This window comes from Lemur catta, chromosome 11 (assembly GCF_020740605.2).
Source record: "Lemur catta isolate mLemCat1 chromosome 11, mLemCat1.pri, whole genome shotgun sequence".
NCBI classification, from domain to species: domain Eukaryota; kingdom Metazoa; phylum Chordata; class Mammalia; order Primates; family Lemuridae; genus Lemur; species Lemur catta.
Genome location: NC_059138.1, coordinates 92260902 through 92276317, shown reverse-complemented (window position 1 = coordinate 92276317; position 15416 = coordinate 92260902).

Genomic DNA, 15416 nt, shown 5'->3' with positions numbered 1-15416 from the left:
ATCCCTACTTTCCATATCCCACAACACGTGTTTCATACAAACTGAACCTTTATGAGCAATACTTTATTTGTAGTGAATTAGCTAATCCTCACAAAAGACTTTTCAATTAGCCATTCCATTTTATATCATGAAATTAAATATCAACAAGTTTAGATTATTTCCCTAGTTTCACAACAATGTTGACATTTCTTCTGAAGATACTGAGTTTTCTGAAATTTAATTCTTTCCACATTAAATGACCCAGGTAAGACAAGCCAGCACTAAGCAGGACTTCCAGAATGGTGAGAGACCTTTATGGATCTGCTCCTCCATGAAAGCAATAAAAACACTGTCAAAAAGCATCAGAATCAACTTTATCAAAACTCTGGCTATTAATCACAGGCTTCCAACAATCTCAGGAGCTTTTACTCACAAAAAACTACTATATTGCTGTGAAAATAATAGGGTTTGTGGCTCCGTAACTTGACTTCCTCCTGTCTCCTTTCCCCAGTGTTCTGAAAGCCTTGAAAAACAGAAGTTTGAAGCTGCTAGAAGTTTGCTGATATCACCTCTCTCTGAAAAGTCCTATGTGCAGAGCATTGCCGTTATTTAACCTTATTTAACCTGTGATACCAGTTGAAAACTAGAGCCTAGTAAAAATTTAAATGAAAGAGCTGGGAAAGAGATATCCATGGGGGGTGTACAAATTCTAACGTGTCGTGAGGTATATGGCAGACTTGAGCAGGACAGTGTGGGTACCCAAGGTAGACCTGAGAGGGCCCTAATCTCTCACCTCTGGCTGACCTCAGGGTCTTATGCATGCAGGAGGTGAAGCCTAACACAAGAGAAGCAAACTCAGTGTGTAAGGTAAGCCCCAGCACATTTGTAGGTCTTTAGGTGGAAAACTTACCTGTTTAATACACTTAAGAAAATATCTGGCCAATTATAAGCTGACCACATATGACAGGGAACACAGACTTTATAGAACTACTTCAGGAAAGTGACTAAACAAACAAACAGCAGCTAAAAGCCCTCAGACCAAGACCAAAACCAAAACCAAAATATTAACAACAGAACAAAAACAAAACAAACAAAAGAAAACACAAAACAACAGAACAATAACAACAAATACAGCAACAACATCAGAGCCTGTAGAAGAGGGGGAAATCTGATACTCAAAGTTGTCACGTTATATAAGCTAAAAAGCCCAGTTTTGAACAATAAGCTATCGAAGGAACACGATTCAAGAGAAAACTGTCCCTGAGAGGGCCCAAATGTGGACTGACTAGAAATTATATTAAATCAGCAATTATAAATATGTTCAAATAAAGACAATCATGTGTAAAAGAACTAAAGGAAAACATGATGATGCTGTCTCACTAAATTGAGAATATCATGAAATACATCAAAATTACAAAGAAGAACCAACTAAAAATTCTGTATTTGAAAAGAACAAAACAGAAATTTGAAAACTTATTAGAGAGGATCAGCAATGTATTTTGAGTTTGCAGAAGAAATAATCAGTGAATTTGAACATAGGTCAACTGAAATTATCTCCTCTGAGGAATAGAGAGCAAAAATAATGAAGTAATATTAGCAGAGCTTCAGAAACCTCTGGAACATCATCAAGTACACCAATGTACACATAATCAGAGTCCCAGAAGAATATGAAAAATAATGGGACAAAAATGTTGATGCAAAACCTCAATCTATACACCAAAGAAACTCAACAAACTCCAGATAGTATAACCTCAAAAAGATCCAATCATAGATGCATCATAGTCAGTTTCTTGAAAGAAAAATAAAGAAAATCACAAAGACAAAAATGCAAAAACAACCAAAATCCTCATTGTATACAATGTCTTTTCGATAAGATTGACAACTGAATCTTCATCAGAAGGCCAGAAGGCAGTGGGATGACTTATAAAATTCTATATCATTCTATATGAGCAAAACTTTCTGAAATGAAGAAGAAATGAAGATATTCTCAGAAAAATTTACAAAATAAAAATAATTTGCTCCTAATAAGCCTTCCCTAAAAAATACTAAAGGAAGTGTTTTGGATGAAAAAACCAGGACAGTAGAGATTAACTCAGATCCAAATAAATAAATAAAGAGCATAACCAAAGCAATTAAACAGGTAAATATAAAAGTATAAATATACATTTTAAACACTTTTTATCCTAATTGATTTAGAAAACATTTCATAAAAATAATTACAAAACAGTTTTTGTGGACTTATAGTGTATAAAGTTGCAATTTTTATGACAACAATAGTACAAATGAGAGTATGGAATTTATGGGAGTAACATTTCTGTCTACTATTGAAATTAGGTTAACATTGTTCTGAACTAGATTGTTTTAAATTAAGATGTTAATTGTAATCCCCAGGTAACTAAGAAAATAACCTAAAAATTATAGGAAAGAAATAACAAATAATTAAAATGCCACAGTAGACAGCAATTTTGAAGGAATAGAGTAAGAAATACTGAAGACATAAAGAATACAAATAGCAAAATGGCATACATAAGTCCTAAATTATTACTAACTACATTGAACATAAATGGGTAAACACTTCAGAGAATGGATAAAAAATATAACAAAAAAAAAACAAAGAAAAGAGATATAATTTAATAGTACATTGAAAGTAAAAGGATAGACAAAAAGATACACTCTGCAAGATGGTAACTAAAAATGATTTGGAGTGGAAAAAAAAATACTGAGACAAAAATTGTTAGTAGCTGATCGCAGGGACATTTTGAAATGACAAAGGGATTAATCTGTTAGGAAGATACAATGATTAAGCACGTATCTACATTTAAAACGTCCAAAAATACATAAACCAGGAAGTTACAACATAATTGATGAGAAAAATTAATACCTCAGCCATAGCAGTTGGAGACTTCAACATCCCATTTTAAATAATGTGTACAAAAGTAAGCAGATCAACAATGAAATAAAAGAATTGAACAAGAAGCTAACTAAACCAAATGAATCTAAAAAACACAGCATCCAAAACAGCACCATCACAGACCATATGCAAGGTTGTAAAACAACATCATAAATAATTTAAAATGATTGAAATCACACAAAATATTTTCTTTGACCAAAAAGGAATTAACTTAGGAATAACATAAGGACATTTCTGAAAATTGATAAATATGTGAAAATAAAAGAGTAAAAGAGGAAATAAAAAGAGGAATCATAAAAAATATTTTGAGATGAATGAAAATGAAAACACAACCTAGTAACATTTATGAGATGCAGTTAAAACAGTGATTGAAGGAAGTGCATAGTTGTAAACACCTATATTTTAACAGATCTAAAATCAATAGCCTAAATTTTCACCCTTAAGAAACTGAAAAAAAAAAATCTAATGATAATGTAGTCAGAAGAAAGGAAATTGATAAAGATTTGGGTATAAAAAATAAAATAGAGAATAGAAAAATAATATAGAATATCAGTAAAACCAAAAGTTTGCTTTTTGAAAAAAAACTATAAAACTTATAAACCTTTTAGACGCAATAATAAATGAAGAAAGAAAACTCAAATTACTAAAATTAATAATGAAATAAGGATCATCATTAACAACCTTAGAGAAACAAAAATTATTATAAAGTAATACTACAAACAGAGAGACAACAAATTAGAAACTTAGATAAAATGGACAAATTCCTAGAAAGACAAAAAGAACCAAAAGTGATTCAAATAGAAATAAAAATATGAATAAATCTAGGAAAAAAGTTGTTATTGAATTAGCAATTCTAAAACTTCTTACTAAGAAAAGCCCGGGAACATTTTGGTCACTGGTGAATTCTACCAAACACTTAAAGAAGAATGGATACCAATTGTTATGGACGGAATAACAAAAGGTACCCTAACCACCCATATGACTGTATTTGGAGTAATGAAATGATTAAGGTTAAATTAAGTTATAAAGATGAGGCCCTGACTAGATAGGACTAGTGTCCTTATAAGAAGAGACCAGGGAGTCTGCCATCTGTCCTTACCTGAGAGCACAGAGGAAGGGCCGTCTGAGGGCACAGGGAGAAGCCAACCATCTATGAGCCATGAAGAGAGCCTCCCCAGGAAATGAATTTGCTGGCAGCTTGATTATGTGCTTCTAGTCTTTAGAATTGTGGACAAATAAATTTCCTTTCTTAAAGTCACCCAGTCTGCGATATTTTGTTATGGCATCCCAAACAGACTCACAAACCAATCCTTCACAAATATTCCAAAAAATAAAAAAGAGGGAACACTACTGAATTCATTATATGAGGCCAATATTACACTGATACCAAAACAGACAAAAACATGAAAAGAAATCAGAAGGACAATATCCTTCTGAACGAGTAGAGACAAAACAATCCTCACTAATGTACTAAAAAAAACAAATTCAGGAGCAGATTAAGGATTATATACTGTAACCAACTGGGATTTATCTCAGGAATTCGGGGTTGTTTTAACATTCTAAAGTCAATGTAATATATCATAATGATATAATGAAAGACAAAACAACACATGATCATCTAAATAGGAGGCAGAAAAATTATTTGACAAAATGTATCACCCTTTCATCATTAAAAGTATTTAATAAACTAAAAATTAAAGAAATTTCCACAACCTGTAAAAAAAAATTCTAATAAAAATCCACAGCTACCATCATACTTTAAGGCTGAAGGAATGAATGCTTTTCTCCTAAGATCAAGAATGAGTGTCTGCTCTTCTCATTTATCTTCAACATTGTGTTGGAATTTCAAGCTAAGAAAAATAGGTAAGAAAAATAAATAAAATCATTCACATTGGAAAAGAAGTAAAATTATTTCTAGTCATAGATTTCATTTGTGTATAGAAACCACTACAAACCCACTAAAAAATTATTAGACCTAATAAATGTATTCAACAAGTTTGAAGATTATAAGATCAATATAAAAATTAAATTTGTTTTTATATACCAGGAACAAAATATCTGAAAAAGAAATTAAGAAAACAATTATATTTATAGTACCATCAATAAGAATAAAATAATCAGGAATAAATTTAGCAAGAGTTGTACAATGAAAATCACAAACTGCTGAAAGAACAGAGGTGGGGGGAGGGGGGAGGGGATGGGTGTATACCTACGTGATGAGTGCGATGTGCACTGTCTAGGGAATGGACACGTTGAAGCTCAGACTCGGGGGGATGGGCAGGTCATGGGCAATATATATAACCTGAACTTTTGTACCCCCGTAATAAGCTGAAATTAAAAAAAAGAATATATAAATAAATAAAAAAGGAATCTTATGCAAGTGGACTGTAAGACTTAATATTATTTAGATAACAATACTCTCTATCCATCTATGGACTCAAACCAATTCCTATCAGAATTCCAGCTGGTATTGTTACAAAAATGAATAAACTGATCCCAAAACTCTCACAGACATGAAAATGATACAGAATAGCCAAAATATTTTTTTTAAAAAAATGTTTCATCCTATTGTGGTAAGAATGCTTAACATTAGATATTCCCTCTTAACAAATTCTTAAATACACAAAACAGTATTGTTGATCATAGGTACAATGTACAAGAGATTTCTAGAGTTCATGCATCTTGCTTAACTGAAACTTTGTATCTATTGATTAGTAGCTGCCAATACTTCCCTTGCCCCCATCCTATCTCTTGGCAACCACTATTCTACTCTTTGATTCTTTGAATTTGACTGGTTTAGATACCTCATATGAGTGGAATTATGCAGTAATTTGCCTTTGTGTGACTGACTTATTTCACTTAGCATAAAGCCTTCGAGTTTCATTCATATTGTCACATATTGCAGAATTGCCTTCTTTTTAAGTCTGAATAGTATTCCACTGTATGTGTACAACATACTTTCTTTATATATTCATCTGCTGATGGACATTTACACAGTATTGCCTATGGTGAATATTGCTAAAATGAACATGTGAGTACCAGTGTCTCTTCAGGACCACAATTTCAATTTTTATTTGATAAATTCCTGGAAGTGGGACTGCTGGATCATATCATGGTTCCATCTTTAATTTTTGGAGGCACCACCATATAGTTTTTTATGGTAGCTGCACCATTTTATGTTCCATCAAGAGTATATAGGGTTCTCTTTTCCCTACATCTTCATCAACATTTATTACCTTTTGTTTTTTGATTGATACCACCACAGGAGTGAGGCACTGTCTTACTGTGGTTGTGTTTTGCATTTCCCTGTTGATTAGTGTCATTAAACATTTTTTTCATGTATTTGTTGGATATTTATATATCTTGTTTGAGAAATTGCTATTAAATACTTAGCCCATTTTTAAAATTGGATTATTATTATTTTTTGCTATTGAATTGTAAAAGTTCCTTATATATTTTGGAGATGAGCCTTTTACCAGATATATGGTTTACGAATATTTTGTCTCATTCTGTAGTTTGCCTTTTAGCTCTGTTGATTGTTTCCTTTGTTTTGCAAAATCTTTTTAGTTTAAAATAGTCCCACTTAATTATTTTTAGTTTTGTTACCTATGCTTTTGGTGTCACATTCATGAAATCACTGCCAACACAAATGTTATAAATCTTTTCCCCTATGTTTTCTTTTAGGAGTTTTATGATATCAGGTTTTAATTTTAAGCCTTTACTTTGAGTTTTTTGTATGGTATAAAATAAGCATATGATTTCATTCTGAGTGTGTGGATATCCTATTGTCTCAACACTATTTGGTAAAGAGACTATCATTTCCCCATTGTGTGTTTGTGGTACCCTTGTAAAAAATCCGTTGATTGTCTATGCATAGATTTATTTATGGGTTCTCTATTCTGTTACATTGGTCTGTATTTCTGTTTTTATGTCAGTACCATACTGTTTTAATTATTGTAGCTTTGTAATATATTTTGAAATCAGGAAGTGTTATACCCCCTACTATCTTTTTATTTCTCAAGATTGATTTGGATATCTGTAATCTATTGTAGTTCCATATTAATGTAGAACTATTATTTTCTATTTATATAAAAATAGCATTGGGATTTTGATAAAGATTGCATTGAATCTGTAGACAGCATTGGATAGTATGGACATTTTAACAATATTAAGTCTTATAATGCATCAATACTGGATGTCTTTTCATTTATGTTTATCTTTTTTATTTTTTCATCAATATTCTATAATTTTCATTATATAAGACCTTTATCTCCTTAGTTAAGTCTATTCCTAAGCATTTTATTATTTTGGTGCTATCTTAAATGGTATTGTTTTCCTAATTTTCTTTTCAGATAGTTTGTTCTTAGTGTGTAGAAATATAACTGATTTTCTATTTCAATTGTGTATCCTATAAGTATATAGAATTTAATTATCAAATAAATCTAAAAATTTTTTATGACATCTTGAGGATTTCTATATATAAGATGAAAAGCAAATGAGCCATTACCTGTGGTCAGGGCCATGGATTGCAAATGGAATCTTGGGAAAGTGATAGAAATGTTCTTTCTATTTTTAAATCACTGAAATAAATAACAAGTATTACTATCAGATATTTATGTCATCTTCCAGAGCAACTTCTCACTCATATAAAATTATTTTTGCATCCAATAAAATGAGGCTTAAACTCAAAAAAAAAAAAATCATGTCATCTCCAGACAGTGAGAATTTTACTTCTTTCTTTCTGATTTGGATGCTTTTTATTTTTTTGTTGTATTATTGTTCTGGCTAAGACTTTCAGTACTATGGGGAATGAAAATAGTGAAAATGGGCACCTTTGTCTTATTCATAACCTTGGAGGAAAGGTCTGTGAACATAAGTATGATGTTATGGGGTTTTCATATATGGCCTTTATCATATTGAGGTTCTTTCCTTTTACTTCTAGTTATACCTAGAGAGGTTTTTTTTTTTTTTTAAATCATGAAAGGGTTTTAATTTTGTCAAATATTTCTTCTGCTTTTATTGAGATAATCATAATCATGTAATTTTTACCCTTTATTCTGATAATATGATATATAATTTATTGATTTTTTGTGTGTATTGAAACACTCTTGCATACCAGGGATAAATACTGCTTGGTCTTGGTGTATGATCATTTTAATGTGATGTTAGATTTGATTTGTTAGCATTTTGTTGAGGCTTTTTGCATCTGAATTAATCAATAATATTAGTCTGTAGTTTTCTTTCTTTGTGGTTTCTTTGGCTTTGGTGTCATAAAATAAATTTGGATATTCTATTATAGACAGTGGAATCTACTATTGAAATCTACTATTATTGTATTATATACTCTGTATTTATCCCTTCATTTCTGCCAATGTTTGATTTGCATATTTAGGTGTTCTGATGTTGGCTGCATACATGTTTATAATTGTTATATCTTCCCGGTGAATTGACTCTTTTATCATTATGTAATGCCCTTCTTTTCTCATTTAATTTTTTGACTTAAAGTCTATTTGATGTGATATAATTATACCTGCCCCATTCTATTTTTGTTACAATTTGCATATAATATGTTTTTTTTTCCCCTCACTTTCAGCCTATGTGTGTCCTTAAAACTAAAGTGAATTTCTTACAGACAACATATAGTTGGATCTTGTTTTATAAATCCATTCAGCCACTCAGTATGTTTTGGTTGGGGGAATTTAATCTGTTTACATTTAAAGTAATTATTGAGAGGAAAGGATTTGCTACTGCCATTTTGTTAGTTGTTTTCTGCTTGTCTTGTACTTCTTTTGAGTGTCTTTTTATCTCATTCTGTCTTTCTTGAGTTTAAAAAAAATTATGTTAATATGCTTTGATTTTTTTTCTTTTGTAAATTTGTGTGATTTCTATAGGTACTGTTTTATGGCTACATTGACGCTTACATAAAATGTCTTACAACAGTCAAAGCTGATAACTACTTAAGTTCAATCACTTACAAAACTCTACACTTTGACTCCCTCTCCACTCTTTATATTTTTGTTGTCTCAATTTACATATGTTATTTTAACATACTTTTAGTTGTACCTATTTTAGTAATTTTGCATTTTAATTTTTATGCTAGAGTTAATAATGATTTATCTACCACCGTTACAATATTATAGTAATCTGCATTTGTCTATATATTTACCTTTACCAATGAGTTTCATACTTCTTAGGCTATTATGTTGCTGTCTTTTGTCTTTCCATTTCAGTTTGAGGAACTCCCTTTAGCATTTTTTGTAAGTCAGTCTAGTGGTAATGAACTTCCTCAACCATTGTTTGGGTGAATCTTTCTCTCTCCTTCATTTTTGAGGGGTAGTTTTATAGAGTATAGATTCTTGATTGGCAGTTCTTTACTTTTAGCATTTTGAATACAACATTCCACTCCCTTTCTGCCTGCAATGTTCCATTTAAATATCCACTGGTAGACTTACTGATGTTTTCTTGTATGCGACAAGTTGCTTTTCTCTTGCTGCTTTCAAAATTCTCTCTTTGTCTTGACTTTTCACAATTTGATTATGTGTATCAGTATGAATTTATATGGATTCATTTTATTTATGTCTTTTGGGCCTTTTAGATTTGAATGCCTGTTTCCTTTTCCAGATCTGGGAAGTTTTAAGCCATCATATCTTTGAATATGACTTCTTGTACTTTATCTTTCTATTTTCCTTCTATAAACCTCGTACTGCATACATCATTCTTCTTAATGATGTCCCTTAAATCCTTTAAGCTTTCTTCACTCTTTTTTATTCTTTTTTTTTTTCCATTTTACTCCTTTGAGTAAATTATTTGCAATGGTCTTTGATTACTGTGATCCTGCTTGGTGTTTTCCAGTCTAAATTTCTATCTCCATTATACCCCAGGCCGGCAGACTCTATGGGACCTGTCAGAGCTTTGAGATTGGCAAGACAGATGCCAGTTTTCTGGGCAGCCCTGGAAAAACTGGGGCATTGGATACATTGATCCTCTCTCTCTCTCTCTCCAGGGTGTAGCTGAATATGGGATTTTTCATTTTCAGCACTTTGTTTTGACCAAGGAGGAGGATCTATGGTGTCAACCAGTCCAACCTTCGGTCTCCATTCTCTCTGATGTAGAGATTCTGTGCTGGTTCTGTCAGATCTTTAAGACTGGAAAGAGACAAAACATTCCTCTAGGGAGCCCCACTTGTGGCACTAGATGTGAAAACCAACCTCTTTTCTCCACTTAAAGAAGCTAGGAGGTAGGGGATCGCATCCTGATTACCTGAAGCTGTGCTATGTGTAGAGATTTTGGCAAGGGGGTATCCTGAATCTTTCTACCAGCTTTGGTGCATCTAGTTTTGCCTTCTCTTGGAGTGCAGGAACCTCTCAGTTCATTTCTGGATTTCTCATAAAAGCATGAATGTTTGTTCATGAATTGTGGCTGAATCAGTGTGTTAGTTGGGGAAAGACGGTCCAAAGTTTCTACTCTGCCATCTTTTTGATGTCACCTTAGCCAAAGCATTCTGGGAAGAAAGAAAAATGTTAGAGAATGCATACTTCTCAAGTTTGAAGCTTACCACAAAGCCAAGGTATCTGAAACAATGTAGTACTGGAATAGGACAGACATGGAGATCAATGGTATTTATTAAGAGTTCAGAAATAAATCTTTACATTTATAGTCAATGTATTATCAACCAGGGTGTCAAAACCATTCAATGATGAAAAAGTCATCTTTTCCACAAATAACACTAGGACAACTGAATAGAAACATACAAGAAAATGAAAACCAATTCATATCTCATAACATATACAAATATTAACCTAGAATGGATCAAGATCTAAATGTAATAACTAAAATTATAGAACTCTTAAAAGAAAACATAGGGGCAAATCTTCCTGGCTTGAGATCTGGCAATGGTTTCTTGCTTTTTTTTAAATTTTGAGGCAAAATATTCATATATAATTCACCTTCTTTACCGTTTTTAAGTGTACAGTTCAGTGGTAATAAATAAACTTATGTTCTTTGGTTTTCCTTTATCATTTCTATCCCTCCCCTTCCTGGAATCTGGTAACCACCAGTTACACTCTGTCTTCATGATATCCAAGTTTTAGATCCCACATATGATTGAGAGCATCAAATATTTATCTTTATGTACTTGGCTTATTTCTCTTAACCCAGTGGTCTGCAGTTCCATCCATGTTGCTGTAAATGACAGGATATCATTCTTTTCTTATGGCTGAATAATATTCCATGGCTTGTATATAATACATTTTCTTTATCCATTTATCCATTGATGGACACTAAGGTTGATTCCATATCTCAACCATTGCAAATAGTTGTGTAATAAACATTGAAGGGTAGGTATCTCTTTGACACATTGATTTCCTTTCTTTTAGATATATATCATCCAGTAGTGGAATTACTGGATCATATGGTAGTTCTACTTTAGTTTTATGAGGAACCTTCATACTATTCTCCATAGTGGCTATAATAATTTACATTCCCACCAACACTGTACAAGGATTCCCTTTCTTCATATCCTTGGCAGCATCTGTTATTGCCTGTCTTTTTGATACAAACCATTTTAACTGGGGTGAAATAATATTGTACTGTGATTTTGACACGCATTTTTCTGATGGTAGTGATGTTGAATATTTTATCACATTTGGCCATTGTATGTTGGCCATTTGTATGTTTTCTTTTGAAAAATGTCTGTTCAGATATTTTATCCATATTTAAATCAGATTATTTAGGTTTTTTTTGCTATTGACTTGTTTGAGATCCTTATATATTTTGGTTGTTAATCTCTCATCAGATAAATAGTTTGTAAGTGTTTTCTCCCATTCTGTGTGCCATCTCTTCACCTTGTTTCTTTTGTTGTGCAGAAGGAATCCCAATACTCTATTTTTGAGGTAATTCTAACTGTCTATTTTTGCTTTGGTTGCTTGAGCTTTTGAATTCTTACACAAAAAATCTTTCCTAGACCAATGTCCTTGAACTTTTCCCCAATGTTTACTTCCGGTGGTTTCATAGTTTCATGTCTTAGATTTTAGTCCTTAATACATTTTTATTTGATTTTTGTGTATGGTGAGAGATTGGGATTTAGTTTCATTCTTCTGCATATAGTTATCCAGTTTTCTTAGCATCATTTAATGAAAAAACTGTCCTTGCCTCATTGTAGGTTCTTGGTGTCTTTGTTAAAGATGACTTGGTCTTAAATACCTGGATTTATATCTGCCTTCTTTATTCTGTTTTATTAGTCTATGTGTCTGTTTTATGATAGTACCATGCTGTTTTGGTTACTATGGCTTTGTAGTAAATTTTGAAGTTAGGTAGTATCATGCCTCCAGTTTTTTTTTCTTTTTGATCAAGATTGCTTTGGTTATTTGGGGTATTTTTTTCGTTCCATATAAATTTTAGGATTTTTTAATTTCTGTGAAAAATATCATTGATATTTTGAGAGGAATAAATTGCTTTGGTTAGTATTATCATTTTAACAATGCTAATTCTTCCAATCTATGAGCAGGGAATATCTCTTCATTTTTTGTGTCCTCCTCTATTTCTTTCATATGAGTTTTATATTTCTAAGTTGTTTATTTATTTTCTAGTTTTTTTGGTATAGGCATTGATTGCTATAAACTTCCCTCTTAGTACTGCTTTGCCATATCCCATAGATTTTGGCATGTTATATTTCCAGAACTTTGTTTTAAGAAATTTTTCATTTGTTTTAAGAAATTTTTAAATGTTCTTCTTAATCTCTTCCTTGACCCATTGGTCATTCAGAAGCATGTTTAATTTCCATATGTTTGCATATTTTCTGTGGTACCTCTTGTTATTTATTTCTAGTTGTATTGTGGTCAGAAAAGATACTAGACATGATTTCTATTTCTTTTTTTATTTGTACAGACTTGTTTTGTGTTCTGTGATATGGCCTACTCTGAAAAATGTTCCATGTACTGATAAAAAGAATGTGTATTGTGCAGCAGTTGGGTAAAATGTTCTCTAAATGTCAGTTAAGCTTATTAGATCTAGAACATACTTTAACTCCACTGTTTCTTTGTTGATTTTCTGTCTGGACAATCTATTCATTACTAAAAGTTGACTGTTAAGGTATCCTAATAGTGTATTACAGACTATCTCTCTCTTAAATCTATTAAAGTTAGTTTTTTTACACTTGGGAGCTCTAGTGTTGAGTGCATAGTTAATTAAAAATGTTATATCCTCTTGCAGAATTGACCCCTTTATCATTATATGGTGACCATCTTTGTCTGTTTTTTAAATAGTGTTTTATCTGTAGTCCATTTTATGTAAGTGTAGCTACTCCTGTTCTGTTTTGGTTTCCAGTTGCATGGGATATCTTTTTCTACTCCTTCACTTTCAGTCTACATGTGTCTTTATGGGTGAAGTGGGTTTTTGAAGGCAGCGTATAGTTGGGTTTTGCTTCCTTATCCATTCAGCCACTCTATGTCTTTTAATGGGAGAATTGAGACCATTTATTTTCAGCGTTACTATTGATAAGAACTTACTATTGCTTTGCTTGTTTTCTTGTTGTTTTGAGACTCTTTCTGTTACCGAAAGCTTGGCACTCATCCATAAGGTGACATCAGAAGAACAAGAATAAGTGGTTGAGGAGAAAGAAAATGTATTACTTTGTTGGCAAAGGAGGAAAAAAGACAGACTATAGTCCCAAAGTCCAATTTTACTCCCCCATAAGTAAAACACAGAGCTTTTAAGGGGAGGGTTCTCAGGTTCAGGGTATTGTTGTCAACTACAGTTGATAGTTTTGATCCTTTCATCTCCAGAATCTGTTGGGACCCCCTACTGGTCTTTCCAGGACCTCTGCCTGCCCCTTGTCCACCAGGATGGTTCCACTGAGCTATCTCCTGCAGTGCAGAGTGTAAAGAACAAAGAAAATACTCCCTTGCCTCACCAGACTGCTAGTCTGGGGTAGGGATGCCGGTTTTAGTTCTGAAAAAGAGGTAATTAGATTGGAAACACTATAAACGAAGGGGGGGCAGTGGTTAAAGAGACAGAAAACATTCTTTATTCCTTCTACTTTTTCAGGTCATCCTCTCTCTTACATATCTTCCTTTCTTACTGTCTTCTTGTGTGGTTGATTATCTCTTGTAACATGTTTTAATTTATTGCTTTTTATTTTTAGCAAATCTATTATAGGTTTTTGCATTGTGGTTACCACAAGGCTTTCAAAAAATCTTACAGATATAACAAGTTATTTTAAACAGATAACTTATCTTAGAACTCAAACAAAAGAATCCAAACAAAGGAAAAAGAATACACCAAATATTCTACACTTTATTTCCAGCCCCCTCCCACATTTTGACTTTTAGTTCTCTCAGTTTATATGTTTTTATATTACCTATCTCTTAACAGGTTACAGTAGCTATTATTGTTTTTGATAGATTTTTCTTTTGGGCCTTAGACTATATGATGAGGGAATTGCACACCACACATACAGTAGTAGAGTATTCTGGGGTTTTTTGTGTACTTAATTTTACTAGTGGACTTTATAACTTGAGTTTTTGTGTGCTTGTTAGTAATTTTTCTTTCATATTGAAGAACTCCCTTTAGCATTTCTTGCAAGAAGGGTCTGGTGGTGGTGAATTTTCTCAGCTTTTGCTTGGCTTGAAAAGACTTTATTTCTCCTTCATGACCGAATGGTAATTTTGCTGGATACAGTATTCTTAGATTATAGTCTTTTTTTTTTTTTTTGAGCACTTTTGAAAATGTAGTTATACTCCCTCCTGGCCTGTATGGTTTCCATTGAAAAGTCTGTTGCCAGACCAATTGGAGCTCCTTTATGTGTTATTTGCTTCTTATCTCTCATTGCTTATGAAATCCTTCTTTCGTCCTTGACCTTTGAGAGTTTGGTTGTTATATGCCTTGGGGTAGTCTTATTTGGGTTCAATCTATTAGGTGTTCTAAGACATTCTTGCACCTGGATACTTATCTTTTCTCAGGTTTTGGAAAGTTTTCTGTTATTATTTCTTTGGATAACCTTTGTACCCCTTACTCTTGCTTGCTCTGCCTTGAATATCAATAATTTTTAGATTTGGTCTTTTAAGATAATTTCTGTATTCTTGTAGACAGTATTTGTTTCTTTTTGTTTTTTATTCTCCTTTGACTACATTTTAAAATAGCTGGTCTTTGATATCACTGATTCTGTCCTTTGCTTGGCTAATTCTGCTGTTGAGAGCCTCTAAATAGTTCTTCAGTTCAACAAATACATTTCTCACTTCCAAGATTTCTTTTTTTATTATTTTAATATCTTTGTTAAGTTTCTCTGTTAAATTCTAAATTTCTTCTCTGTGTTATCTTAGAGATCACTAAGTTTTCTTGAAACTGCTATTTTTAGTTCTTGGTTAGAGAGCTCACAAAGTGCTGTTTCATTAGAATCAGTCACTGGATTTTTGCTGTGTCCTTCTGGGGAGGTCATAGTTCCTTGTTTGTTGTTTTCTGTGAGTCTATGTCTATGACTTTGCCTTGAAGGATTAGTTATTTATTCCAGTTTTCTTTGTCTAGCATGTTT